We start from the raw sequence: 5,356 nt of genomic DNA on the forward strand, positions 1-5,356 counted from the left end.
ATTGTAATCTTTTTATTAAATTATATTCTTTTACTAAAATGTAGTCTTGTATACCAAATTACTATACAATTTACTAAATTGTATTCATTTTTAAATAAACTGCCATTAACCCAAAGGACCTAGTTGTCAAAATTCTAATTTCATTTATAACAGTGGGGAGATGAAAATCCACAACTTGTGAACCAGATGCTCATGAAACAAAAAAGCCTTGTTTATTGTGCAGAGCTCACTTTTATACTCAATTCAAACCTCCCAGGTTTAGATAGCTATTGGGTGGGATCTCTCTCTGCCCAGATCTCTGGCCAGTGATCTCTGGCTCACTTCTCAGCTCGAATGGGGCTGGCCAAGGGTCCTCTGTAACTTATCCAGGGACATGTTCAGGTATGAACCAGGCCAGCCAAACTGGATTTGTCTTATGGTCAGATTCACTTTGTCCAGCCCAGGCCAGCTGTACTGTGGCAATATGTGACAGGAACAGCGTTCAAGCCACGGAAACCACCATGTTGCTGTAAGATCAGTCAGCATCAGGTTTTGATGGCTAAATATAGGTGAGTTCCACCTTCAGCCTGTCTCATGCCTGAGGTCTGTGTGTTTAACAGCCTTTCATCAAGATGTTTCCACAGTGAAATCTACCCAAAATCACAACAAAATCAACACTGAAAATTAACCCTGAAAACTAATTGTATCAAGTTTTGGTGACATCCTAGAAACAGATATTTAGCAAGTGAGCCAAAATCTCTTTTTTTGATCACCAGGATGGTGCTTCTTTACTTGCATTACGTGCTTCTCATAGGGTTGAAGGAATGCTCATGTACAACTGTGGAATCATCAGGAGAAACAAAAAGCAGAATACTTCCAAAAGCAGCACATGCGGATGGCAGCCAGATTAGCAGTCCAGCAAAGGATCCCTGCATGTCAAGTGCAGTTTCTCAGGATACCCAGATAATGGAACAGGGAAGGATGGGGGAGGGGTGGGTAAATCAATGGTCTGGTCTCAGACTGGAAGAAATCCTCAAACTATTAAGTGTTGAGGCTGGGAAGGTAAAGAACTGGGCAGGAATTATAGCACACCCAGGCAAGAAGGCAAAGCCAGTCTGTCTCAGAGATGAGAGTCAAGCACCTCTGGGAAAGGTGCCTCTACCTGAGAGGTACTAGAAGGGAGACTCAAAACCTGAACATGACTACCAGCCTAGGAAGAGTCCAAGTAGTGTGGGAGTGATGAAAATCCTGGCATTCCTCACCTTGGGTGTCATCAGAGGGGATCTGGAAGCCTCACAGATGAGGTGAATGCTGGCATCATGGTGCCTGGCTGTTGGGCAGTTTCCTTAGAGATGCCTTCCCAGAGACTAGGGAGCAAGACAGAATGTATGTGCATGAGGGAAATTCTTTCTCCTTCAGTTCAGTTTTAAAGCAAAGCTCCTTCTCTTCTAAAATGTCTTCCATTAAACTCTGTAATCTTGTTGCAATTTTGCAACTGTTATTCTCTACAACGTTGTCAAAGCTAAGAGAGTTGTAATTACTTCTGTAATTTCAGACCTAGGTCCCTTAATAACAATTTAATTAAAAGTGAATACAATTTAGTAAATTGAATAATAATTTGGTATAAAATAATACAGTTTAGTAAAAGAATACAATTTAGCAAAAAAATACAATTCATATATATAATTTGCCAGTAATTAAGTATTATTAAAGCATGAGCAAAATCGACGGGGGTATGGAGAGGGCTTCTCACCCCACATCATGTACAAAACTGACCAGGGTATGCAGGGGATTCCCCACCCTGCCTCATGTACAAAACAAAGCACTTCAAGCTAAACTTATATATTGTATGCTTATACATATTCATTAATGTTTCCCATAAATTTCCTGCTATTTCTGATTTTTCTGACTTTGTCTCTTTTCTTCATGGCATATGCCTCACCTGTTGTTAGGGGGTCTTCAGTCTTCTTTTGGGGGTCTTTTGGATGAAGGCTTACACTCATCCTCGCTGTCCTCTGGATGGCCTCACAGGTTGGTGCGTGTGTACTAAGCGTTGTGTTATGTAAGTCTATTAATTAGTCTTACATTTGTCAGGAAAATTAATCCACAAACACCAGAGGTTTATGTCCGAAGAGGAGACAGAGGAGTCCTTTTACTTTATTTGAATAAAGGGAGAGGCCATGGGGCATTCCCCTGGGGTCTCTCCAATTTTTTGAGGGCGCCGACAACTTTTTATCATAATTCCGGCCGCTTGTCCCTTTTCTCTTTCCCCATAGGCTGAGGTACTTGAGAGGTACAGGCTTCCCGGAATGCTTGATACCAGGGATACCTTCCCCCCCACCCCAGTGCATAATCCCTTCTTAATTCTTAACTTTTGTGGAATTCGTGGTGCTTCTTCAGTGCCTCTTTCATCTATCAGTGGAATCCATCCCATTGTTTCTGTTATCTCTCAGTGATAGTTTCATCTTATCAGCAGACTCACAGCTTGTTTGTAAAGACAAACACGTCATCCCTCTCACATTTAACGAATTTTAGGCCCTATGACTAAAGTCGTTCTAATTTTGTCCATTTTAAGGTCATTTTTGTCTTGGGATATCACCTATCTTCCACACTACATCCTGTACCTTAATTTTAACATGTAACATCTGTAAAGGGGTACATCTGCTTTGTAACACTGATTCTTTTGATTGCTTTTAATAATAACTTTCCAAATAGTTATAATTTAGTTAGCACAAATCAATTCCATTTATTACACCCAGAAGCGGGAAAGGGTTTGGTGGGGAAACAGCTGCAGCCTTGAAGTGCCCATTTCTCTCCCCTGACTTTGACCAGCTCTGATTAAGAGGACATCATCGTCTCATCTCATATGAAAGTGCCAAAGCCATGATAGGTTGGAACAGGTATCAGCCTCTGTGAGATGTATGCTCTGAATGTAAACTGTCCTTGATCCCCTCAAGACCAAGGGAGAGTGAGTCAGGTTTCTCCACAGTTGCCTCTGCTTTCTGCATGTCCAGCCCCTGCAGTCTGTAGTCTGTGTTGCTGGATGTGCAACAGAAGTCAACCCAAGTGAAGGAGTTTATCCTGGTTGGATTCCCTGGTTCTCAACACCTGCAAGTATTCCTGTTTGTTTTCTTCCTCTCTGTGTATGTCCTGAGTCACTGGCAATCTCAGCATTATTGTGCTCATGAGTACTTACCATCAACTCCACTACCTAGGTACTATTTTCTCTGCAATTTTGCCTTCCAGGACATCTGGTTCACCTCTGCCTACATCCCAAAGACACTGCCCAATCTTTTGTTACAAAGCCACTCCATTTCCTTCACAGGTTACCTCCTTCAGATGAACTTTGTCTTCTTGATTGATTGTACAGAATATTTATTCCCTGCAGTCATGGCATATGCTCACTAATTGGCTGTGTGTTACCCCCTGAGCTACAGCAGCATCATGTCCAGCACTCCGTCCAGGGGGCTGACAGCGGGTGGTTTCCTGGTCATATCAGCAGCTATGTCTTTCTGTGCCAGGTTATCTGTGTTTCTAATGTCGTTAACCATTTCTTCTGTGATATCTCCCTCTGGATTACTCTTTCCTGCACAGATATCACACTCATTGAGCTGGTGTGCTTTGTCCTCTTTGCCATTGTCATCCTCGGCCCCTGTGTCATTACCCTGACCTCCTTTATTTCTATCATCTCCACTATACTGAAGATCTCATACACTCAAGGCCAGTGATGATCCTCCGCCACTTGTTCTTCCCATCTCATGATAGTAATTATTTGGTACTGCTCCACCATCTTTCTCTACATCAAGCCATCTATCAAAGCTTCACTGGGACTGACCAGAACAGTCACCATCTTAAACACAGCTGTAACCCTGAAGCTAAACCCCTTCAGCTACACGTTCAGAAACAGAGGTGAAGAACATCTTGACAAAGGCTTTACGTAAGTAGCCAAACAACTGTGTCCAAAGGTCTTGTCCAGGACTGTCTTCCCCAGTCTAGCAGAAAAGAAAAGCTTCAGAGACATCTCAGATTCCAAAGACAGACTTCTGTTAGAAGGAGATGGAACTGTTTTCAACTCTTAGCTAAGGTAATTAGCATTAATATAAATATTCATGACACAATCTTCACAAACTTCACTTGCATCAACAAAAAGAATTTCAGATATCAAAGTGAAAATAACCACTATAACTGTCTAGATGACCTGGGCCAGAGCTCCCTGGCTGGCTCAAATATGTGTTTTCTTTTCTCTCCGGCTCAGGGCCAGGAGGGGTCCTAGCCAGAACTTTTGTTTGGCTCTGGACCAGGATTTGAGCTCACCAGCTCACCTTGAGTACAAGTCCTCGAACAAGCAAAGAAATGAGTGGGGACCTTTCTTCTGGGTTCTATTTCACAGCATTATTTCTGCAAAGGGAAACTCCAGGAGAAAGAGACAAAAGATTCAGGCTGCTTCTTTTAACGTGGTATGTGAATAAAAGAACTCTATAACTCGCAGAGTAGTTATGAGAGTAGGTATGAATTTATTCAGCACTGAGGTGCATGGGGGATATCTCCTCCCAAAGCATGCACTGCTTGGAGACTTGTTTCTTCCCTTTATATTCTCTATAAACTAAGGTTACACAGTACGCCTAACACATATTCATTTTCTCCTCGCTTCCTATTAAAATTAGTTCCACGCCTACTTGCAGCTGCGCACTGCTCCTTGTTGGTCACTCTGGTGGTCTTCTGGGGGTCTTTGGGGCTGAAGTCAGCAATTTTCCTTCAGCTGAACTTTTTACCTTGTCTCTTTGCACATGCTCCCTTCAGTTCTTTTGACCGCCCCCCCCCTTTCCATTTGTGAAAAATGAAGTTCACTCCTGTAAAATTTTAAAAAGGTTTAATAAAGACAATAAGAGACATAAAATAAAGCAAATAATTACGGCCAGGTGCCTTGGTGCGCTGCCAAGAGCACACCTGGTATCTTGGGAACACCCTTTTTATCCCATCCTGCTGTGAGGGTTTAATGCATATTCAAAGCATGTCCCCTCCCTGGTTCCGCCTTCTTAGATCATGCTCTGTATGGTTTTTATTTTTGCTGATCATCATTATTTTTGAGTTTGGTTTCCTTTCTTCTGCAAATGGTCAGTGTTGATAACAATCTGGGCCCCTCATCCTTCCTCTGAGGGCAGCTGGGTTTCATATCTTTCGGCTGCCAATGGCCTGGTTCTGGCTGCTAATAACAGCTTGGTCTCCATTTCCTGCTGCTGATAACAGCCTGGTTTCCACTGTCCTTCTGCTGGAAACAACTTGGCCTTCCTATTGTCTTGCCTGTTGGAGTTATCTTGCATTGTCCAGATGAAACATATCCCTACCATTCAGAATTCCTTTCTAAGCCTATAACTTG

At 42.6% G+C, this 5,356-nt stretch overlaps 1 pseudogene; it reads left to right on the forward strand.

Moving 5' to 3' along the window:
- The first annotated feature begins 1,693 nt into the window (after positions 1–1,693).
- Positions 1,694–3,920, forward strand: LOC102099190 (olfactory receptor 6F1-like; annotated as a pseudogene).
- Positions 3,921–5,356: the final 1,436 nt, after the last annotated feature.

The sequence above is a fragment of the Pseudopodoces humilis genome, chromosome 20, assembly GCF_049639895.1.
Source record: "Pseudopodoces humilis isolate 2021_Gansu_Grassland_sample_001 chromosome 20, ASM4963989v1, whole genome shotgun sequence".
NCBI classification, from domain to species: domain Eukaryota; kingdom Metazoa; phylum Chordata; class Aves; order Passeriformes; family Paridae; genus Pseudopodoces; species Pseudopodoces humilis.